We start from the raw sequence: 26291 nt of genomic DNA, 5'->3' as shown, positions 1-26291 counted from the left end.
TAGGTGCTGTAGTGGTGGGCTGAACAGGGAGTAAGCACATAATGGTAGGTGCTGGAGGGAAGTGATGTTCTGGGAGGGAGTGAACACATGACTGAGGCCTGGAACTCACTACAAAACGCTATGGCTAATCGCAATCGCTAGCGTTTTGTATGAGCAGTTTGTAAGCGATTTCATGAGCGTTTTCGGTAGCAATTTTAAAAAGTGTATTCAATATGCCAGCGTGATTAACTTCAAAACGCTAGCAAAACCGCTCTGTGCAGGATTTTATGAGCGATTATGCCAGCGTTTATATACTTTACATTGCAAAAACGCTAACCGCTAAAAAATGCTGCATATCCTGAGTTTTGTGATTTAGTAATCGCAGTCGCTCCAGTGGAATTCGGCCCATCCATTAACATTAGCTGAGCATTTAGGGAAATCGCTAGCGGTTTGAATCGTTCCCTAAACGCTCAGAAAATCACTCTAGTGGGTCCCAGTCCTCAGGGTACTAAGGAAGGACCAGGAAAATTAATTAGGGCCCATTTCCACCAGCAAGCACAAACACTGCATTGCGATCGCACAAGCTGCCTTTTCCACTTGCCGCGTTCGCGCCATATTAGTGTCGGGAATGGAGCACAATGAGGTTTGCGCAAGCCGGCGATCTGCGTTCTGGGAAAAAATGCTACGCACTAGTGGGAAAAGAGCACACCGCAATTAACATGTAAAGTGCCATGTAAATCAGCAAAATGGCTGTAATTCACTATTTGAAGCAGATTGCAAGTGGAAGAAGGGCGTGTGTGTGTGTGTGTGCGTGCGTGCGTGTGTGTATGTGTGTGTGTGTAGGGGGGGGGGGGATGTAGGGAGCTTATAATTGAGGGCGCTGAAAGGCTGGGGAGTGAGTAAGCACATAACTGGTGTGGTGTATAGAGAGCCGAGAGAGCAAGGGCAAACTGTATGCTACCTGGTGTAAAGTGAATGCTGGAGGGTGGTTAAAGCTAAGTAAAGGAGCTGGGTGGAGGGGATTTGTGACTAAGCTGTGTTTATGCAGGGAGATGGGGCTGCAGGCACAGCATGTGAGCAGATGAGAGATAGCACACTGACTCTGTACATCACAGCCGTTTGGAGGATGTTATAGTGTGTAGTACCTGGCAGCCTTCTGCCCTTGTCCATGCTGGCTAGAGAATGCAGCATTTAAAACTCCCGGCTAATCCTCTCTCAGCTCTGACAGGGACAGCGCTGCTAGTTATGAGCAGCTAATTACAAGCTGATCCTCGCTCTCTCCCAATGTCTCCACTCTCCAGTGTTATTCAGGGGGGCGTGGGCTGGGCGAATGAGTCACTGGCTGCTAGCAGGCTTCTAGGAAGAAGCCTGCAAGTGTGACTGAAAAACAAACTGGTGCAAATGCAGGAAAAAAAGTGTCCATGTGCGACGCACATCTGCCTGGCTCTTCTCCGCCCTCCCCCTCCCAGCGCCCCGGGCAATGGCACGCCCCGCACGGCCCTGACTGAACGTGGGGATCGGGGGGGGGGGGGGGGCATCAATACTTTCTAGTCTATTGCTAGCTAACCTTTATGGAGACTCTACACCTAACAGATTTATACTGTGGGGAACCTGTGCCTTTTAAAAACTCCTGAGAGTCATGCCCCACACTGTGTGGGGCATACTGCTTTTAGTATAATTTTCTTGCTAACCACAGTGTTGGAAATATCGCTCAGACGGTTAATAGCTACCGTATATACTCGCATACAAGCCGAATTTTTGACCCCCAAAAAGGGGGTCAAAAGTTGGGGGGTCGGCTTGTATGCGAGTCTTCCCTGGTGGTCTAGTGGTGGGTGATCGGGTGGTCCGCGCCCCGCTCCCCCCCCTCCCCGCTCCCCCCGCGGCCGCTGCTGCTATTACCTTGTTAGACAGCGGCCGCTTCCTAATCCGCGTTCCTCTTCTTTCTCAGAGTGTATCACAGCAGCGCGCCCGGCGCTGCTGCTGTGACGATGCAGGGGGCAGGAAAGAGCGGTTCCCTTGGTAACGGCGATACAGATCGCCGCTATAGGGAGCCGCGGGGGGAGCGGGGGGGAGCACTACCCACCTATGCTGGGCACTACACTGGCTAAACTGGGCACTTTACTAGCCATACTTGGGTACTATACTAGCTAAACTGGGCACTATACTGGCTAAACTGGGCACTATACTGGCTAAACTGGGCACTATACTGGCTAAACTGGGCACTTTACTAGCCATACTGGGGCACTATACTAGCTAAACTGGGCACTATACTGGCTAAACTGGGCACTTTACTAGCCATACTTGGGTACTATACTAGCTAAACTGGGCACTATACTGGCTAAACTGGGCACTATACTGGCTAAACTGGGCACTATACCGGCTAAACTGGGCACTATACTGGCTAAACTGGGCACTTTACTAGCCATACTGGGGCACTATACTAGCTAAACTGGGCACTATACTAGCTAAACTGGGCACTTTACTACCCATACTGGGCACTATACTGGCTATACTGGGCACTTTACTAGCTATACTGGGCACTATACTAGCTATACTGGACACTACCTACCTATACTGGGCACTATACTAGCTATATTGGGACACACTGGGGGGCTGCACCAATCCAGCATTTCCTACCTCCGGCTTATATGGGGGTCAATCATTTTTCCCTGTTTTTTCAGGGAAAAGTTGGGGGGTCGGCTTATATGCGGGTCGGCTTATATGCGAGTATATACAGTATATTGTTTATGTAGTGAAATCTCAGTGCGAGTGTTCACCGAAGGTTAAGAGTTGGATTCGGCAGATGATTGTTTTAAGACGCATATTTATTTTTTTATCAATACGTGAAATGTTTTTATCTGTCAATTTTTGAAATGGAACAAAGATATGACGAAGTGTTTGATCTGCTAACTGTAAATAAGTAGCCGCCAAATTGAAATAAGTATCCGTTGAGGAAATATTATGCGAAGTTTATAGTGCAAGGTGTGTGTGTGCGCGCATGTCTGTAGTGTGTGTGTGTGTGTGTGTGTGTGTGTGTGTGTGTGTGTGTGTGTGTGTGTGTGTGTGTGTGTGTGTGTGTGTGTGTGTGTGTGTGTGTCTCAATGTTACGATCTTTAATATTTTTTTTATGTAATATTTTAGATGGACAACTGATTGTAAGGCCAAACAAGATGGTCATTCGCACAGAAGTGGAAGCAAAAGGGATTTTCCGCCAAGTTCACATCAATACTAGTGGAGGACATTCGGACAATGTAAAAACCCGTTATAGAATTTGTGCTAAGTTTTACTGGTAAAATAGGACACGAGATATTGAACGTTGGGTATGAATCCTTCTAAATTATTTTTTTGTATGTTTGTTTATAAATGTAGATATTCTATAATGTACTATTTATTTTAAGGTATCTCAATGTGACCAGTGCCAGAGGGCTGGCACACCAGTTAATACTCAGCAGGAAATGACCAGTATTGAGGTAATATTTACATTTGCTAGTTGATATAGTCATAAAATGTATAAGTCCTTTGTGGATAAATTGCATGTTGTGCAGACCCCATCAATGTCAGTTTTTTTTTTTTTTTTTTAAGTTTTCTATGTTAAACCAATTCCAATAGTTTTTATTGAAACATTTTTAAACATTTTACAGAAAGAAAATAATGTGGTTAGAGCAGTGTACAAATTAAAGGGGAACTGAAGTAAGAGGTATATGGAGGCTGCCATATTTATTTCCTTTTAATCAATACCAGTTGCCTGGCAGCCCTGCTGGTCTATTTCTCTGCAGTAATATCTGAATAACACCAGAAACAAGCATGCAGCTAGTCTTGTCAGATCTGACTTTAAAGTCTGAAACACCTGATCTGCTGCATGCTTGTTCAGGGGCTATGGCTAATAGTATTAGAGGCAGAGGATCAGCGGGGCTGCCAGGCAACTGGTATTGCTTAAAAGGAAATAAACATGGCATCCTCCATATACCTCTCTCTTCAGTTCCCCTTTAAAACAGCATACAGTACATTAACAGAATAGATTATGAAGTACTTGAACAAGTATTATAAGATATATTGTTTTCAAATATACATAATAATAACAACAGTACAATAGAGCTTTGTTGTCATCTCATTATGCATCAATAAAGGTTAGGTTTCAGAGATTGTTTAATTTTTAATCTATCAATCCTGTAGAAGAAAGGAAAAGAGAAGCTTATAATAATATGTGCACTACTCTTCTATCAAAGAAGAGTCAAGAGTAATACTTGACGTATTTAACTGTGTTTGCCTTTGTCAGTAAAAGTAAGAACGTTGGGGCTGTACCCAACTGGTTTTATATATACCATCAATATTGATAAGGGGAAGAATTTATTGATCCCAACCAGAGTAATTACAGTATGTGATTTCTCAAGATCTATCATATTAATCTTGTTATTTATATCCCATACAAGGAATGATTAGTGAAGATCTCTCAACCTGGAGAATGGGGGAATTTCACCACCCTACAGAGACTCCAGGGAGTGATCATGATGTATAATATACATCCTGAATATCCAAATATGGACTTGCAAATATAATTTGTTGTTTTGGTTGGTTTTGTAGTTTGATAGTTTGATGGGGGGCTACTAAGTGGTCTAATAGTTGACTTTAAATAATTTGCTATTGTTACTAGAATTATCAATCTGTATTGATTATGAGTTGGTAATTTGGTATATATTTAGAATTTAATTAACCATAGATTAATTATGCTAGGTAACTCTAGCAACCAACAATCTACTCTACATCGAACAGGAGTGCAGTGTTGTCCTAAAAATAGTGTACAGATAGGTAGGAGCAATTTTCAAGTCCTCAAATGTTCTGCTGAGGATTTACCGTTGAGATGACAAATACAGTTTCCAGGATCAGTCTCGTGAGGACCAACAAGCAACCATCAGTCATACCTTCAGTCATTCAGTCTGTGAGAGGAGTACACACTCAAAATTTTAGAAGTTTTGAATTCCTATATATTGTGGGCCAAAGATTGGCCTTACTCAGGAAGGACTTTATAGTGCCACTCCTAATTGCCCAAGCTTTTTCCGCGAGGAGGTTGGATTCTACAATCCTCAAAATCTCTCCAATAGTAGGGATAGTATCAGATTTCCAATTGAGAGCGATTTGGTTCCTAGTGACAATGAAGATGTGGTTATAAATCAATCTCTCCTGAGGTGGCAGATCCCTAGTACCTAAATGTAAAAGAGCCATGCCGGAGGGGATGACTTGCAAAGACATAGGCAGTTTCTTTAAGAACCCTTCAATGTTGTTCCTAAGTGTAGCTAGTTTTGGGCAATCCCAAAGTAGATGACCAATAGAGCCCGTCAAGTTGCACCCCCTCCAACATAAGGGGGGGGGGGGGATTTCGTGTCAAATTTGGCTATTTTCTCTGGAGACATGTACCACTGCCATACTGTTTTTATTAATCCTTCATAGTGATTCACACAGTGTGAGGATTGTTTCACAGATTTTGCTGTGAGCTCCCATTCTTCCAGGTTGATTTCCACTCCCAAGTAATCCTGCCAGCTTTTAAATTGCCACTTTGGGAATTTTTCTTTCAGGGATAATAAAGTTCTGTAGAGAAGTGAAGTACCCTTAGTATGAATGCCCTCTGGTTGAATCAGTTTTTTAATTTGGGGGAGTATAGTGATAGGGGAATATTGATGTTTCCTAAAAAATCTGTTAATTCTAGAATATAAGGCAAGATCTGTAGTGGGGATATTATGACTTGTTCTCAGCTGGTCAAATGATTTGATCTCACCATTATCAAGTAGGTCTTTAATATTTTTTATTCCTACATCTACCCAGTTTTGCATGTCTATATCTCTAATGACCATATTGAGAGCTGTTAGGGGGGGTGTCTATTTCTATTGCTAAGGGGTCATCTTTACAAAGTTTTAATAGTTCCTTCCATAATCTTAGTGTGTTGGCCATAATAGGATTATAATTAGTATGTCTAACCTGCCAAACCAATCTAGATTCTAAAAATAGTCTATATGAGGTATATGGAAGCTGCTCCTCTTCTATGGAGAACCATTGTTTAGTATGATCTTCTAACCATATTGATCTAGACTGGTCTAGCAGGGTCGATTTGTAATAAATTTCTAGATTAGGGACTCCTAGACCTAAATTTGAGGTGTGGGATGTTAATACTTTATTTGAGAATCTAGATTTTTTGTTTAGTAGTATACATTTGTTAAGGAGTTTTTGTAGGGTGTTGAAGAAAGTCTGAGGGACCTTGATAGGTAGGTTCCTGAACAGGTAGAGAAGTTGGGGAAGTATTATCATTTTAAAGGCCGCTGCTCTACCCATCCAGGAATACTCTACTTTAGCTAAAGCTTCTAATTTGGTTTTAAACTTTTTCAACCAGGGGTTGTAGTTCTCTTTATACAGCTGGGATAGTTGTGGGGTCAAATAAATGCCCAAGTATTTTATCACAGTATCATTCCATGAGTAGCTACAGGATTCCTTGAGAGTTTCTCTGGTTTTTTGAGGGATGAAACATGGGAGGATTACTGTTTTCTTTTGGTTGAGTTTGTAGAATGAGATATGGGAGAAGTTGATAATTTCCTTGTTGGCAGCTGGCAATGATACTAATGGCTTCTGGAGAAATAAAATTATATCGTCAGCATATAGGCTTAGTTTACTGATTGATTGATTTAATTTTATGCCATGTATCTGGGGGTTGTCTCTTATGCTTTGGGCTAAGGGTTCTAGTGATAGATTAAAAATTAATGGGGAGAGGGGGCAACCTTGACGAGTTCCATTTCTAATATCAAAGGCGTGGGATAAAGAGCCAGAGGATAAGACCTTCGCCGAAGGATGGGTGTATAAAGCCAAGATTGCTTTGTGTAGAAAGCTAGGAATTCCAAATTTGGTTAGTACTCTTGATAAATACAACCAGTTGACCCTGTCGAACGCCTTCTCCGCATCAAGTGATACCAGGAGGGTAGGCGTCCGACAGAGCCCAACTTTGTGAATCAAGGCAAGAGCCTTCCAAGTACCGTCACATGTCGATCTGTGTCTTGTGAAGCCTACCTGGTCAGGGTGTAACATCTGTGTCATTAAGGGGGCAATTCTATTCGCTATAACTTTAGCATATAATTTAATATCAGTATTCAATAGAGATATGGGTCGATAATTGCTTGTGTCAGAGGGATCTTTATCCTCTTTAGGGATGGTAGAGATTAAAGCCGATAATGACTCCTTAGGGAAAATACCTGACACCGCTACTTCGTTACACATATCTGTAAGGGGTTTAACTAAAGTGGCTGTAAATTTTTTAAAGTAATTGTTGATAAAGCCATCTGGCCCTGGAGCCTTATCGTTTTTAAGGGAATTAATGGCTAAAGCAACTTCCTGTTGGTTAAAGGGGATTTGTAAAGTTTTCTGTTCGAATTCAGACAAAGTGGGGAGATTAATCTTATCGAGATACTTGTCTATCTCCTGTATATTAGGAGTGTGGATGTTTGGATCTGATTCTAGGTTGTAAAGGGACTCATAGTATGAAGCAAGGGCATCAATTATTTCTTGTGGGTGATGTACTACTTTTTTGGATTTGGGGTGTGTGATCTTTACTATTCTATGAAACACTCTTTTTCCTTTGATCTTTCTGGCCATTGCTTTCCCAGCCCTGTTGTTGTCATAATACCAATTTTCCTTAAGGATGGTTTGCCATTTATCGTATTCATAGTATAGTGTGTCTGCCAACTCTTGTCTGGTTTCCTCAAGGGACTTTATCAGATCCCGTTTTTTGTTGTTAAATATTTCTTTTTCCAGGGATTTAATTTTTTGTAATAATCTGTTTGTATTTTCCTTCCTTTTTTTCTTTTGTATTGCGCTTAATTTCAAAAATACACCTCTGATGAAGGCCTTGTGTGCATTCCATAAAACTGTTTTGGAAACATCTTTGGTATCATTAATTTCAAAATATTCAGAAAGTTCTTTCTTAATGATAGGTAGGGAGTGTTCAGAATTTAAAATGAATTTATTCAATTTCCATAAATGAGGGCGTGGAGGGGAGTTTGCTAGACTGAATTTAGTTAGTAGGGGAGAATGATCTGACCAAATTCTGGGTATAATTTCAACTTCTGTGATCAGTGGTAGAGTAAACCTGTCAACTAAGCAGTAGTCAATGCGGGTAAAGGATTTGTGTATAGGGGAATAATAAGTATAACCCTTAGCATTAGGATGAAAACATCTCCATGAGTCATAAAGTTCATGGCTCATTGGTGCAGGTTGAAAGATAGAATGTGGTTTTCTGATGTTAGATGTACAGTCCATTTGTATATCAGCAACCGCATTAAAGTCACCCGAGATAAACAGGTGTCCCTTTTGAAATGTTGAAATTTTCTTTAATTTTTTGTTAATAAATTTTAGCTGATGTGAGTTTGGGGAGTAAAGGTTTGCGAACGTATAATCTTGGGAGTTAATAGTACCTTTGACAATTACAAATCTGCCGTCATCGCTAGCGAAGGTCTCCTCTACCACTAAACCCAGCGTATCCTTTATAGCTATGCAAACTCCTGCTTTTTTCTTTTTAGTTTTAAGTGTTGAGTGGAATATTTTGGAGAATTGGTGAATTTTAAGTCTGCTTGCTGGGATTTTGGTAAGATGTGTTTTCTGAATACACACAATGTCTGCATCTTGCTCTTTTATCAGTTTTTGCAGGAGGAAACGTTTTCTGTATGAATTGAGTCCTCTCACATTAACTGACAAAATATTACAGTTTAGTACCATGGTTACTACAGTAAATGCATTCATACAAATCATACCAATCTGTCGGTCCTTCACGAGACAGTCCTGGAATATCCATTAACCTTTTGCATATCGAGGTGTTGAGTAAGCATATGTAGGTTGAGGAGGACAACAATCTGCAAAACACACAAAACTGGAGAAAAAACAGAAAAATAAGCAACACACTGGTAGGCATCCGGTTCTACCTTCCAATTAGTTGCCTGTCTGGAGAATGGAGGGTTACTAAGACAGCCTCCCAGCAGAGACTCCAGACAAAGGAGCCTTAAAGAGAATCTGTATTGTTAAAATCGCACAAAAGTAAACATACCAGTGCGTTAGGGGACATCTCCTATTACCATCTGTCACAATTTTGCCGCTCCCCGCCGCATTAAAAGTGGCTAAAAACAGTTTTAAAAAGTTTGTTTATAAACAAACAAAATGGCCACCAAAACAGGAAGTAGGTTGATGTACAGTATGTCCACACATAGAAAATACATCCATACACAAGCAGGCTGTATACAGCCTTCCTTTTGAATCTCAAGAGATCATTTGTGTGTTTCTTTCCCCCCTGAGGGGGGAGTGCAAAGCAGAACCACAACACTGAAGAACTTGGCAGCCTTCCAGACACAGGCTGACAAGTCTGACAAGGGAAAGATACATTGATTTATTACAGAGACTGTGATAGTACAAAGTGCTGCAGTAAGCCAGAACACATTAGAATAGCTTTTGGAACTTGTAGGTTGATAAAAAACAGGATGCAATTTTTGTTACGGAGTCTCTTTAAGAAGACTAGTAAACTCAACAAACAAAACAGTAAGAACTAAAAGTACTCTAGTTCGGATCTAATTTGATCCAAAAAGGAAAGAGGAAGCTTGATTGATGGTGTAACCACAAGTGGTTCAAATCAAGCCTATTCCCTCCAGGGGGAAAAACAAAGTTTGTTTATGCCGTAGGGAAAGAAGCCTTTGGGGGAAAAAAAGTTTGTGGAGAATACCATGTGCTCATGAAGCTGAAGAAGCCCCTGCTGAATCTTCTTTCTCCGTTTGGTCAGGAGGAGGGGTAGTGTCCATCTGGTTTGGTGGAGTACCTCTAGGAGTTTGCCTCGGAGAAGCCAGTTGTTTTGATAAAGACACTTGGTAGATTGGCTTCTCTTTATAAATTGGTCTGTCCTTCCTGGGGTCTCTTGGGACAAAGATTGGGATATCCCATTTAGCCAGTAGGCCATATGCTTCCTTTGGGTTTCTGGCGACATGAGTTACTCCATTGTCTGCGATCAAAAGTTTTGGAGGGAAACCCCAGGAATAGTCAATTTTCCTGTGACGCAGGGTAGTGGTAATTTCAGAGAACTGTCTCCTTGCATGAAGTGTTGCTTGAGAGAGGTCCTGATAGAGGATGAGGTCCTGGTATGGATTGGGTAATTTCTTACCACCTCTGGTTGCTGCAAGTAATCTCTCCTTCGCATGAAAAAAGTGCACTCTCGTTATAACATCATGTGGGAGATGCTTGGGTACATGTGAGGGCTTTGGCAGGCGGTGGGCCCTGTCAATAACTAATTCTTGATCCGGGAGATCTGGAGCTGTGCTTTTCAAGATATCCTTGACGTAGTCCTTGAGATCATTGGAGTTAACTGATTCTGGAACGCCTCTTATTTTAATGTTATTCCGACGGTTCCTATCCTCATTGTCGGATATTTTCTCCTTCATCCACATGTTCTGTTGTTGAAGCTCCTTGTGTGCTCCAACAAGATGATTATGGGCAATGGTCATCTCCTCTATTCTTCTCTCCAGTTTGGAAATTCTGGAATCAGTTTCCCCTGCAATTTGCGAGACATGTCCTGCTAGTGTCTGAAGGTCTGCTCTGACTTCTCCAATGTCATCTTGAATGACTGCTCTGAAGGAGAGCATGAAATCCTTTAGGAACTGTTGAGATGCAGGTTGATCAGTTACCGGAAAGGATTCCAAAGGATCCGAAGCTTGTATCTGTCTTTGTGATCTGTTTTCCCTTTGAAAACGTTGGGGAAGTGATTGCATACTTTGCTGTGTTGATGCGACCATTTGTACGCCTGGAGGAGAGTATTGCGGATTTTTTGGGAGGTTTGATGCGTCCGCATGTACGCCTGGAGTAGCGGGATGCGTATTATGCGGACCGCCGGACGCGTCAAAACGAACGCATGATTCAGGGGAATGTACGCGTGGCGGTACCTGAGCGTCCTGGAAGTCCGCATCGGCCTGCTGCTGTACTGTGGGTCCCGGCTTCAGAGGGCTCCGCTCGCGGCTCTTCTTGGCCTGCCGCTGCCGCTGAAAATTCTCCTCATCTGAGTCCTCCTCATAGAGCGCTTCATGGCCTCTTGGGTAGGGGGTCTGGAGAGGTGCAAACCTGTTTTTTAGTGGGATGGAAGGTGGAGTGCTCAGGGTGGATCTGTCCAGGGCCTCCCTGCTGTGATAGCGGTGGCCATCTTGGTTTTCTTCAGCATAGTAGGGAGACAGCTTTCTCAGGGCTGGAGAGCTGTAATTTCTTCCTGATTTTGTTCTCCTGTACTCCCAGTCGTCCTCAGAACGTCCTGCCATCTTTCTGTGTGGTTTTTGGGGCTTTTCAGAGTGCTTTTAGTAGCTGTTTCTGGTATTCAGGCAGAGAGCTCTGGTCTCACACAGCCATGCAGCTCAGCAGCCAGCCACGCCCCCTCCAATGTCAGTTTTAATGTAACTGTAAGACCTTTAAAGGTTTTTAGTAAGCATCATATAAGACTGAGATGGTAAGATTTTATTTGTGACCAATTGGCCACTTTTTTTTCACTGTACAGCATTGTTAAAGGTTGTGAAGTGTCTAATTCAATTATGGAATTGATGAAGCTCCAACATTACTGAGCGCTATACAATAAACCGAGATACATTAAACGATGAGATTGTCCACGAGAATAGTGTCAGCAGTGCGTAATATGTTTGCGCTTTATAAATTGAATTAATGTTGTTGCTGTCCCAAGATCACAAAGGACACACTGAAGATTTAACCCTGTAGAGGCTTTCAATCTACTGTTTTAACAGTTTTGCTATTTTGTAGGAGATTTCTTTATTCTTATGCCATTTTTTTTCCTATGTAGAGTTGTGTGTAGCATGCCCTGTAGTAGTTCTTTTTTTACAGACAAATTTGATATTGCTCAACTTCTATAAAAAAAAAAAAATATATGAAAATTTGACAATGCACTGCAACTACATGTTTTTTTTTTTTACTTTAACACAAATATACTGATGGATAAGATGCAGTTTCAGGTATTAGCTGATAGACTTCCATGTTGGACAATGAGATTTTTGAGCATGGGTATATTTTTAGAATGCAAATCTTTGTCTATGTGCTTTCCATATTAATTGTCTCTGCTTAAATTTGTATTCTTTTTCTTTTTTCCAAGGTGTCACGAATTTGGGAGTTAGTAGGCATCGACCTAACTGGACCATTGCCCACTACTCCTAGGGGAAACAAATACATTCTGACAATGACAGATTATTTTTCAAAGTGGGTTGCAGCATATCCTCAAAAAACAAAAAACGCAGTGGAGGTGACAAGAAACTTAATTGATTTCTTTAATCGCCATGGCTGCCCTGATTCTTTCTGATCAAGGTCGTGAATTTGTTAACGAAGTAAGTCATTCATTTTCTACAAAGTAAATTATGTCATGTAATGTTGATAAAAGTTTGTGTTTGAAAAGGAAAGTGTGGCCTTCAAGAGAACCAGAGACAGGTTATGACATCTAAAAAAGGGAGACAGAGGCATGCTCCCATCTGCAGGATATGCCTCTGTTTGATGTGACGAAGGCGCAGAGCGCCGAAACGCGTCATGACGTCATACGCACACTGACCCTCAGCCACAACTACACCCACAGCGAGAGGGCGCTCCCAATCTACCGGAGATCGCGCTGCTGGCCACAGCGCGCTGTTGCTGATTCGCCTGAAGGGTTGAGCGGTGGTTGTACCGCTGAGAAGCGCTGTTTTTATTGACCTCTTGTGAGTCTAATTACTCGCCAATTTCACGCCAATCAGCACCTGTGCTCTGACAGGAGAACACAGGCTTCCTCTGCAGCGGTGTGACCCGAAAGGTCACAGAAGACGTAATGATGGATGGCAGCAGATAGGAACAGCGGGGAAAGGAGGTAATGGGTGTTGTCTGGTCCTGCAACTCCCATGTACAAGGCTTTATTTATTTATTTATTAATTTTTTAAATGCCTGCCTCGGGTTATGTTTCAGAAAGTGCTCATCTTGAAATGTGTAATGGCCCATACTCACAAGCTACAATTGTCACCGCAACCACGTGGCGCGCACGTGTTTCGGCGACAGGTCGCCTGTGAGTATGAGGCGCGCACCCCGAACCGTCGCTCGTCACTGCTGTCACCAGGCGATTGGCGGTGGTCAATCGCATGGCGACAGTTGCCGCCGCAACTTCGCCGCAACTGTAGCTAGTCCGCGTGTGTATGCGGACTAGCGACAGCAACCTAATAGCTGGAACACTGAGTTTCTAGCGGGGGGGAGGAACGTCGGCGACAGCTTCCGTCGCATCCCTAGTCCCACTTCCGCGTGTGTATGCGGAGGGACCTGGCGACGAGCTGTCGCCGAACTGTCGCTCACACGCTCCTGTGTGCAAGCGACTGGCAACAAAAGTAGCCCATGAGTATGGGCCATTTGAATGCATTATTCCTTCCTTTTTCTAATACAATTTATTATCTATTACAGTTGAATTTTAATATCTGTAAAAAGTATAAAATAAAAAGAAGTGTGACTGCAGAATACCATCCACAAACCAATGGACTCGATGAACGTACGAACAGTACTATAAAAAGGTGTTTTTATTTGTTTTGTCACTATCATATAATTTTTATGACTTTGAAAACAAGCTGTTTAATATTTTTTTTAACTTACAGGGCTTTAAGCTAATTGAAGGGCAGTAAAAAAAGAAAATTGGGATAGTCACCTGCAGGCGACTGTGTTTTCGATTTGTTCAAAAAGAAATTGGTCAACAAAATGTAGTCCTTATATGATCCTACATGGCTTTGAGGTCCGGCTACCATGTGATAGGCCACGGGGCAGCGGGACCACTAAAACTATGAATTTTAGAAAAGCAAAGTTCAATCAAATTAGACAGGCACTAAGTTTGGTGAACTGGGATAATGTACTACAAGCACAAATTGGTTGAAAGAGGCGCCCTGGTGGTATGTAAAAGCACTTAAAAGCAGTTTAAAATTGACAAGGTATTTTGAGGTGGCTTACCTCAAATAACGAAAATCTTTGATGAAACAAAGGATTTTATTAATAGCACAGGCAACGCGTTTCACGGGTCTGAGCCCGCTTCCTCAGGCCAAATAACAGTGCCTACATAACAAAGAGAGACTCCTTAATATACCAACATCTTAATGCAGAGAGAATACAATTTTATATATATATATATATATAGACCTTAATTTTCCTCTACTTGGTGTAATGCATACATACACAAATATATACATACACACACACACACACACACACACCTTTCTATAACTATATACACACGCATATATATAGTCGTCTCAGACTAAACATAAAAATATATATTAGATACTGCAGGTATTGATGTTTTTCATATATACATTCGTTTCGTATTAAACTTGATTGGGCTACTATTATTTTATTTTTTTCCCTTTTTTTATATATATGTTGCCACAAAATAAAAATTCATTAATTAAAAAGTAGTCAATAGGAGGGGCGACATAAATTATTAATTCATAAATATATTCCATAATAGTTCGCTAAAATTAAATAAGTGGGTACTGGCTACAAGAATAATTAAATAAATAAATAAGATCTAATTTCCATAACATATAAGCTGAATATAAAAATAAACATGTAAACTCATAAAATATACTTCAAGTACTTGGCCAGCTAATGTGTAGTAGAACATATTATAGGCAGCGTTAAGCTGATAGAGCTGCGCTAGCCTGTAGTTTAAAAGTCAGCTGGTCACTGATGATTAAGAACAATGTTGTGCATGATAATAGCTTTAAGCAGCAGGGGGAGCGCTGAGCGACATTATTTCATAGAGAGTATAAAAACAAACAACCAAAGTTCTTCACTTACCGAGCTACAGCGAGATAGTCAGCATAGGGAGCCTCTAGTGGGAGGAACGTCTGTGCTGCATTATATAGATTTAAGATTAATGAGCGAGCAGCTACAAATTCGCGTGCTCGCCGCAGCGGGGGGCGTGGCCAATGTGCGATGACGTCACTGCGCATGACGTCTCGGGCGGAAGTACGGAAGGCACCATATTGATTAAGGGTATCTCATATGTCATTGCTGTTAGTTGCCAGCGCTCTTATTCCAGCATAGACAAAGGTCTGAAAAATTCCCTAATGTCCTGTTCTGCCCACTAGATGGCAGCAAAGGACAACAAATGAATTTGTTTCAGTGAGCATAAGCATTTCAAATGCTGTGATCGTAATGGAACTAAATTTGAGTGTATGGCATGATTAAGATAAATTGAGTTAATCTAATTAATGAAAACCTATATATAGTAGTTTGTGTTGGATTATGTAGATTGTTGTGGGTTTACTATTAATAATATTTAATTAATATTAAGTAGCAATATATATATATATATAATATTGTGTGAATAAAATACAGATTGGATTTTAAGTGGTGATGTTGATAGGGTGAATTTATGAGTTATGTCAATTATAGGGGGAGGACTGGATATGTGAAAGAGGGGGGGGGAAGGTGGGGGGAGGGATGGTTAGGGAAAAAAAGGGGTATATAATAGGGGGGAAGGGAACGTGTGATGAGGAAGAATGGGGTGCAGTGAGTGGTGAGATTTATTATATATGGATATATCAAAACCAATTGATATATGAATGGATTAATACATCAATAGGTCAAAAGTTATGCTCTAAGCATTCGTTGAGCCCCTCTGGTTTTAGTGTTCTGAGCTTGAAGATCCAGAACATTTCGCGCGCTATACGTTCTGTAGGGGACAAAATGTCTGGTATATGTTCAATAGGTGTGAATATAAATAATTTGGGGTTTGAGTCATGGTATTGTGCGAAATGTCTGGAAAGGCTATGTTTGGGGTATGCTTTTTTTTATATTTCTTTTATGTTGGCCTATGCGGGCTCTTGTTTGTTGGCTTGTTCTGCCAACATATTGTTTATCACATGGGCAAGTTATCAGATAAATAATATATGTTGTATTGCAGCTAAAGGATTGGTGAATATTAAATGTTTCACGGGTGATGTTACAAATGAAAGAAAGGGTACCAGGGCGTAGGTATTCACACGCTAGGCACCTGGGGGAATTGCATCTTTTGATGCATGGTAGATTATCAGATGTCGATTCTTGTGTGACAAGGGCACGGGGTTTACTAGGGGCTAATATGTTTTTCAAAGTTTTGGCTCGTCTAAAAACAAATTTGGGTTTGGTTTCTAGGTTCGGACATAAGTAGGGGTCTTTTCGTAATGTTGGCCAGTGTTTATTAATGACTGATCTAATGGTGTTGTGGTTTGAACAGAAGCGGGTAATAAAAGAGGGTTGTATTTCAGTAGTTGCGTTCTCTTTTTCTTCTCGTGTAATCAAAAGAGACTTTTGATCTAAGAGACTAGCTCTTTTTCTTGCTGTTTTGATTAGTGCTTTTGGAAAGGAGCGCTCTCTAAACTTTCTTTCTAAGATATTTGCTTGTGTCTCAAAAATGTGTGGATCTGAACAGTTTTTTCTAATTCTCCTAAATTGTCCAAATGGAATATTTGTCTTCCATGGTTTGTAGTGTGAGCTTTTGTAGTGGACATATGAATTTGCGTCCACTTTTTTAAAAAACGTTTTTGACCGCACAGAGTTATTTTCTGTGTATAATGTAATGTCGAGAAAGTCAATGGTGTATGGGTCTGTGTTCATAGTAAAGGATAATCCCCAATCGTTATTATTGATAGAATGAGTGAATTGATGGACAGTATTGATCTCTCCCTCCCAGATAAGTATAATGTCGTCAATGTATCTCCAGTATCTGATGATGTTGTTCTGATATTGATTTTGACTGAGAAATAGTTTTTCAAATAGTCCCATAGTAAGATTTGCGTACGATGGTGCAAAATTTGTCCCCATGGCTGTACCACGCGTCTGTAAGTAAACGGTATCTTGGAATGTGAAAATGTTATGAGTCAGTATAAACTGTGTTGCATGTAGTAAAACATTTTTTGGGGGGATGGGTATAGTGGAATCTAAATGTAGAAAATGAGGTAGAGGATGAAGACCAATTTCGTGTTTAATATTAGTGTATAAAGCCGCTACATCAAGGGTTACCCAGCGGTAGCTGGGCAGCCACTTGATCGATGTGAGTTCATCTAATAATTGACTAGACTCTTTTAGGTAAGATGGTAGAGTAGTAACATATTTCTGTAGGAAGTGGTCAATGTATTCAGATAGGGGTGAGGTGAGTGATAGAATACCAGAGATGATGGGGCGACCGGGGGGATTTATAATGGACTTATGAATCTTAGGCAGAAAATAAAAAAAATAGTAATTTCGGATGTGTAGTGATGAGAAACTCTTTTTCTTCCTTGGTAATTATAGTTTCTTTAAGGGCTGATTGGATAAGTTTATCGTAATTCTGTTTATATTCATTAGAGGGATCTGATGTTACTTTGGTATAGTATGTATTTTCATGTAGCAATCTATGTGCTTCCATGATATAATCTGACGTATTCATGATAACAATGCCGCCCCCCTTATCGGCGACCTTTATAACAATTTCTTTATTATTTTTAAGTGAGTTTAAAACTGCACGTTCCACTGTCGTTAGATTAGATCTAGGTTTGTTAGATTGTTTGTCCTGACGTCTGAGGTCGTCCAGAACAGAAAGGTAAAAAGATTCTATGTGCGGACCACGGTAAAAGGTGGGGTAAAATTGGGATTTCTTTTTTAACTCAGTATGGATATATCGTTTTATCGTAATGGTTTCTGGGTCTAACAGGGCTGTGAAGTGGTCATTAGGATCGTTTGTGAAAATTGGCTGGATATCGGAATTAAGGGAGGGGTTACGTTTTTTAAGATCTCTTTTTTCTAACGAAAGAGTTGAGGTCAACAAACAGCTCAAAAAGGTTTGATGATTTAGTGGGACAAAATGATAAGCCATGGTTTAAAACTTTTGATTCGATGTGAGTTAACACATGAGAAGACAAATTGAAAATGGATTTATAACCGGAAATAGGGGGTGATAGTGGAGTTGTTATTTGTGTTTGATTTCTGTTGTGTCTCTTTTTTTTTTTTTTTTTCAGTATTGAGAGATCAATACTGTCCATCAATTCACTCATTCTATCAATAATAACGATTGGGGATTATCCTTTACTATGAACACAGACCCATACACCATTGACTTTCTCGACATTACATTATACACAGAAAATAACTCTGTGCGGTCAAAAACGTTTTTTAAAAAAGTGGACGCAAATTCATATGTCCACTACAAAAGCTCACACTACAAACCATGGAAGACAAATATTCCATTTGGACAATTTAGGAGAATTAGAAAAAACTGTTCCGATCCACACATTTTTGAGACACAAGCAAATATCTTAGAAAGAAAGTTTAGAGAGCGCTCCTTTCCAAAAGCACTAATCAAAACAGCAAGAAAAAGAGCTAGTCTCTTAGATCAAAAGTCCCTTTTGATTTCACGAGAAGAAAAGGAGAACGCAACTACTGAAATACAACCCTCTTTTATTACCGTTTCTGTTCAAACCACAACACCATTAGATCAGTCATTAATAAACACTGGCCAACATTACGAAAAGACTCCTACTTATGTCCGAACCTAGAAACCAAACCCAAATTTGTTTTTAGACGAGCCAAAACTTTGAAAAACATATTAGCCCCTAGTAAACCCCGTGCCCTTGTCACACAAGAATCGACATCTGATAATCTACCATGCATCAAAAGATGCAATTCCCCCAGGTGCCTAGCGTGTGAATACCTACGCCCTGGTACCCTTTCTTTCATTTGTAACATCACCCGTGAAACATTTAATATTCACCAATCCTTTAGCTGCAATACAACATATATTATTTATCTGATAACTTGCCCATGTGATAAACAATATGTTGGCAGAACAAGCCAACAAACAAGAGCCCGCATAGGCCAACATAAAAGAAATATAAAAAAAGCATACCCCAAACATGGCCTTTCCAGACATTTCGCACAATACCATGACTCAAACCCCAAATTATTTATATTCACACCTATTGAACATATACCAGACATTTTGTCCCCTACAGAACGTATAGCCCGACTAAAAGCGCGCGAAATGTTCTGGATCTTCAAGCTCAGAACACTAAAACCAGAGGGGCTCAACGAATGCTTAGAGCATAACTTTTGACCTATTGATGTATTAATCCATTCATATATCAATTGGTTTTGATATATCCATATATAATAAATCTCACCACTCACTGCACCCCATTCTTCCTCATCACACGTTCCCTTCCCCCCTATTATATACCCCTTTTTTTTACCCTTTTTTTCCCCTAACCATCCCTCCCTCCACGCCCCCCCCCCCTTCCTTTCACATATCCAGTCCTCCCCCTATAATTGACATAACTCATAAATTCACCCTATCAACATCACCACTTAAAATTCAATCTGTATTTTATTCACACAATATTATATATATATATTGCTACTTAATATTAATTAAATATTATTAATAGTAAACCCACAACAATCTACATAATCCAACACAAACTACTATATATAGGTTTTCATTAATTAGATTAACTCAATTTATCTTAATCATACTATACACTCAAATTTAGTTCCATTACGATCACAGCATTTGAAATGCTTATGCTCACTGAAACAAATTCATTTGTTGTCCTTTGCTGCCATCTAGTGGGAAGAACAGGACATTAGGGAATTTTTCAGACCTTTGTCTATGCTGGAATAAGAGTGCTGGCAACTAACAGCACTGACATATGAGATACCCTTAATCAATATGGTGCCTTCCGTACTTCCGCCCGAGACGTCATGCGCAGTGACGTCATCGCACATTGGCCACGCCCCCCGCTGCGGCGAGCATGCGAATTTGTAGCTGCTCGCTCATTAATCTTAAATCTATATAATGCAGCACAGACGTTCCTCCCACTAGAGGCTCCCTATGCTGACTATCTCGCTGTAGCTCTGTAAGTGAAGAACTTTGGTTGTTTGTTTTTATACTCTCTATGAAATAATGTCGCTCAGCGCTCCCCCTGCTGCTTAAAGCTATTATCATGCACAACATTGTTCTTAATCATCAGTGACCAGCTGACTTTTAAACTATAGGCTAGCGCAGCTCTATCAGCTTAACGCTGCCTATAATATGTTCTACTACACATTAGCTGGCCAAGTACTTGAAGTATATTTTATGAGTTTACATGTTTATTTTTATATTCAGCTTATATGTTATGGAAATTAGATCTTATTTATTTATTTATTTAATTATTCTTGTAGCCAGTACCCACTTATTTAATTTTAGCGAACTATTTTGGAATATATTTATGAATTAATAATTTATGTCGCCCCTCCTATTGACTACTTTTTAATTAATGCATTTTTATTTTATGGCAACATATATATAAAAAAAGGAAAAAAAAAATAATAGTAGCCCAATCAAGTTTAATACGAAACGAATGTATATATGAAAAACATCAATACCTGCAGTATCTAATATATATTTTTATGTTTAGTCTGAGACGACTATATATATGTGTGTGTATATAGTTATAGAAAGGTGTGTGTGTGTGTGTGTGTGTGTGTGTGTGTGTGTGTGTGTGTGTGTGTGTGTGTGTGTGTATATATATGTGTATGTATGCATTACACCAAGTAGAGGAAAATTAAGGTCTATATATATATATATATATATATATATATATATATATATATATATATATATATATATATATTGTATTCTCTCTGCATTAAGATGTTGGTATATTAAGGAGTCTCTCTTTGTTATGTAGGCACTGTTATTTGGCCTGAGGAAGCGGGCTCAGACCCGTGAAACACGTTGCCTGTGCTATTAATAAAATCCTTTGTTTCATCAAAGATTTTCGTTATTTGAGAGAGCCACCTCAAAATACCTTGTCAATTTTAAACTGCTTTTAAGTGCTTTAACATACCACCAGGGCGCCTCTTTGTGCATTATATACCCCCATACCTTATGGTCTGAGGGGTTGGGACAGAACACACGTGGGTTACCACGGTGGGAACCTGTCCCCCTTCTTTTTTCAGAGCGACCATATCCAGATCCCTAGGGGTCACCCCGAGTAGAGTCGGGTTTGTTGTCTCCACCTGCTTCCTGTGGTCGGTTGCCCTACTGCAACCCACCTTTGTGAGTAGTTTTTTTTTCTACCCTTTATATCCAACATTGGTTTGACATATTACACTATTGGGCTCCCGTCCCTGTCTCCTGTGTTTTTTTCCAGAGGGTGCACAGACACCCACACTTTGCTACGTATTCCGTCCGGAGGTTCCTTGAGTGCCTACCGGAGAAACAGGACACACTCGGTTGAAGACCATCATCTATCCCAGACTATATAAACATGGAGTATATAGACAACCGGTTTCAGCACCGAAACAAACTTTTTGAACAATTCAAACGGTGTAAACAAACAGAAGGTAATGTGTCAGAAGATATCTCCGATCCTAAAGAGACATTACCAGTCCCAGATTTAAAACCCCTCTTTTATGAACTAGAAAACTTACTAAAAAGTGAATTCTTTAATCAGGCTGATATAGCCATGCAAAAACATATATCGAAGAAAAAATAGCACCAGAGGGACTTCGAGTTCTTGTAGAAACTTCCTTTCCTAATGATCTAATATACACGGCCGATTGGTACATCTACCTTCAATCTTGCTCAGAAGGCATGATGCTACGGATTATAACAAAAAGAGAAAGTTTATTAATTGAACTTGCAGATAAAATAATCAACATTAGAGCCAAGCTAGCCCCATACACAGAAACACAAGAATATTCCTCATTTTCATATTCCCTATCTAATAAACTTTATAGATTTGAAGCAGATGTTATGGAGGGTAAATTAAAGAAATTAAATCGAGATAGGGCAGCATACGCAGCCCATACGCAACACAAGAAAAAAACATTCAGAAATCCACCACAAGGAGAACAAATTCCTCTCCTCCCACAAGAAGGACCCACTCCGGCAATTCCCACTCATACACCATCTGTCCCCCCCACCCCCCTTCCCCTTATCCCGCGCCCGATCATGCCACACCGACGACCATTACCCCACCGCCCTCGGTATCCACCCAGACACCATTTTCCCCGTGTCCCTCCTTCTCACTACCCTTCCCCGCCTCCATCCCTTCTTTCACTCTCTCTCCCTCCCCCTCCTCCCCCACTCACACTTCCCGTTCTCCCCACCCATCCCTCCCTTCCCCTTCCTCCTCCACCCACCCCTCCCCCACTTTCCATCCCCCTCCCCTGTCCCACTGCATCCACTTCCGACCTTGGTGTGAATCCATTAGATCTCAGCACCTACAGTGACACAACCGACACCACATCTGTCCCTTCTACGCTCCCGACCTCTGCTTCCTCTCTTCCCTGCCAGAACCTGGCCCCTGTATCCAGTCCAGATCAGATCCAAACATCTCACAATCACACCAGTATGATTTCCACTGCACCGTCTACCCGAAGGAAGACCAATAGCACTATCCCTGAATATTTTGCCTCCATCACCGACACACGCACAGAGTATAGCTCCACTTCCACCATTATTTTATCTCAATCCGAATCAGATAATTCCTCTTTTTTAGAACTACCCTCCCTTCTCACCAAAGATCCACCCCTGAGACCGCGAGTCCCACATAGTGTTGGGCGAACAGTGTTCGCCGCTGTTCGGGTTCTGCAGAACATCACCCTGTTCGGGTGATGTTCGAGTTCGGCCGAACACCTGATGGTGTTCGGCCAAACTGTTCGGCCATATGGCCGAACTAAAAGCGCATGGCCGAACGTTACCCGAACGTTCGGCTAGCGCTGTGATTGGCCGAACGGGTCACGTGTAGTGTTGGGCGAACATCTAGATGTTCGGGTTCGGGCCAAACATGGCCGCGATGTTCGGGTGTTCGAGCCGAACTCCGAACATAATGGAAGTCAATGGGGACCCGAACTTTCGTGCTTTGTAAAGCTTCCTTACATGCTACATACCCCTAATTTACAGGGTATGTGCACATTGGGAGTGGGTACAAGAGGAAAATTTTTTTAGCAAAAAGAGCTTCTAGTTTTTAAGAAAATCGATTTTAAAGTTTCAAAGGGAAAACTGTCTTTTAAATGCGGGAAATGTCTGTTTTCTTTGCACAGGTAACATGCTTTTTGTCGGCATGCAGTCATAAATGTAATACATATAAGAGGTTCCAGGAAAAGGGACCGGTAACGCTAACCCAGCAGCAGCACACGTGATGGAACAGGAGGAGGGTGGCGCAGGAGGAGAAGGCCACGCTTTGAGACACAACAACCCAGGCCTTGCATGAGGACAAGAAGCGTGCGGATAGCAATTTGCATTTTGTCGCCATGCAGTCATAAATGTAATACAGATGAGAGGTTCAATAAACAGGGACCGGAAACGCTAACCTATCACAGATGTTCATTGTTCATGTTACTTGGTTGGGGTCTCAATCTCAATCCGAATCAGATAATTTGCCACTGCTGAGCAATTGCCCTTTGAAAAGATGTGAGATTTTGGAAAGTGAAATAGGGAGGCAATGAAAGCCTATGGGGGATTTTACCAATTTTGGACCCCTGTAACTCTGGTTTGCAGAGATGTAGGGACCTCATCTTTGGAATCCAAGTCTAACAATATGTCTTCTACCTGCATGAGACATTTCGTGAGATTCAGACGTTGCTAACGGCCATGGCTGCGATTTATGTACGTCAGACTCGCCACCATTGAAATTGCCCAAATAAACAGGTTTTTGTGACCCTAGGCTATGACCTCTTTGGCCTAGGGGCCCGAAACTCACCAGTCATGTTCCCCCTAAGGGTCCCTACAATGCTAGAAAATTTGCCACTGCTGAGCAATTGCCCTTTGAAAAGATGTGAGATTTTGGAAAGTGAAATATGGAGGCAATGAAAGCCTATGGGGGATTTTACCAATTTTGGACCCCTGTAACTCTGGTTTGCAAAGATGTAGGGACCCCATCTTTGGAATCCAAGTCTAACAATATGTCTTCTACCTGCATGAGACATTTCGTGAAATTCAGACAATGCTAACGGCCATGGCTGAGATTTATGTACGTCAGCATCACTACCATTGAAATTGCCCAAATAAACAGGTTTTTGTGACCCTAGGCTATGACCTCTTCGGCGTAGGACTGCATTGAACGCGACCCACGCATTGTGCGCATTCTGGACAACACCAATTACTGGGTTTATACCCTTCTGGATCCACGGTACAAACACAATGTTCCAAAACTGCTTGAAGAAAGAGTCAGACAGGTCAAAATGGAAGAATACCAGCAGGCCCTTGTGGAGACTTTAGAGAGGAGATTGACATCCTCTCCCTTCTCTAGCCAGTTGTATGCCGACAGACTGACTTCCGCAAACCCAGGACGACCAGGAGGGCAGCAAACAACACAAGCCGCAGCTAGTGCCCAAAAGTACCCATGCAGCAGCACACAGAACAGCAAGCGTGCAGATCCACCTCCAACACCGATCGCCTGGAGAAGATGGTCAAGGACTACATGTCAGATGGCATAGCTGTGTTGAACAATCCATCTGCACCCTTCAACTATTGGGTATCGAAGCTAGACACCTGGCACAAACTGGCAATGTACGCAATAGAGGTGCTGGCTTGCTCGGCAGCCAGCGTTATGTCGGAACGCTGTTTCAGTGCTGCCGGAGGCATCGTCACAGATCGGCGTATCCGCCTCTCCACAGAAAATGCAGACCGTCTGACTCAAATTAAAATGAATCAATCCTGGATTGGAAACGACTACGCAACACTCCCGGACCCCAACCAAGTAACATGAACAATGAACATCTGTGATGGGTTAGCGTTTCCGGTCCCTGTTTATTGAACCTCTCATCTGTATTACATTTATGACTGCATGGCGACAAAATGCAAATTGCTATCTGCACGCTTCTTGTCCTCATGCAAGGGCTGGGTTGTTGTGTCTCAAAGCGTGGCCTTCTCCTCCTGCGCCACCCTCCTCCTGTTCCATCACGTGTGCTGCTGCTGGGTTAGCGTTACCGGTCCCTTTTCCTGGAACCTCTTATATGTATTACATTTATGACTGCATGCCGACAAAAAGCATGTTACCTGTGCAAAGAAAACAGACATTTCCCGCATTTAAAAGACAGTTTTCCCTTTGAAACTTTAAAATCGATTTTCTCAAAAACTAGAAGCTCTTTTTGCTAAAAAATTTTTCCTCTTGTACCCACTCCCAAGGTGCACATACCCTGCAAATTTGGGGTATGTAGCATGTAAGGAAGCTTTACAAAGCACGAAAAGTTCGGGTCCCCATTGACTTCCATTATGTTCGGAGTTCGGGTCGAATACCCGAACATCGCGGCGATGTTCGGCGAACGTTCGCGAACCCGAACATCTAGGTGTTCGCCCAACACTAGTCCCACATCCGTACAGTGCCCTGTAAAAACATCAAAAGCCCAGAAACGGCCAGCATCAAGGCCCGAAAACGGGGCAGAAGGGGTGGCCAAAAAAAGAGACACAACAGAAATCAAACACAAATAACAACTCCACTATCACCCCCTATTTCCGGTTATAAATCCATTTTCAATTTATCTTCTCATGTGTTAACTCACATCGAATCAAAAGTTTTAAACCATGGCTTATAATTTTGTCCCACTAAATCATCAAACCTTTTTGAGCTGTTTGTTGACCTCAACTCTTTCGTTAGAAAACTTACCCTCAAGAGATATTTTACTATGAAAGATCTTAAAAAACGTAACCCCTCCCTTAATTCCGATATCCAGCCAATTTTCACAAACGATCCTAATGACCACTTCACAGCCCTGTTAGACCAAGAAACCATTACGATAGAACGATATATCCATACTGAGTTCAAAAAGAAATCCCAATTTTACCCCACCTCTTACCGTGGTCCGCACATAGAATCTTTTTACCTTTCTGTTCTGGACGACCTCAGACGTCAGGACAAACAATCTAACAAACCTAGATCTAATCTAACGACAGTGGAACGTGCAGCTTTAAACTCACTTAAAAATAATAAAGAAATTGTTATAAAGGCCGCCGATGAATACGTCAGATTATATCATGGAAGCACATAGACTGCTACATGACAATACATACTATACTATACTATACCAAATTAACATCAGATCCCTCTAATGAATATAAACAGAATTACGATAAACTTATCCAATCAGCCCTTAAAGAAACTATAATTACCAAGGAAGAAAAAGAGTTTCTCATCACTACACATCCGAAATTACCATTTTTTTATTTTCTGCCTAAGATTCATAAGTCCATTATAAATCCCCCCGGTCGCCCCATCATCTCTGGTATTCTATCACTCACCTCACCCCTATCTGAA

Source organism: Hyperolius riggenbachi, chromosome 9 (assembly GCF_040937935.1).
Source record: "Hyperolius riggenbachi isolate aHypRig1 chromosome 9, aHypRig1.pri, whole genome shotgun sequence".
Classification (NCBI taxonomy): Eukaryota; Metazoa; Chordata; class Amphibia; order Anura; family Hyperoliidae; genus Hyperolius; species Hyperolius riggenbachi.
This window is presented reverse-complemented; position numbering follows the sequence as displayed.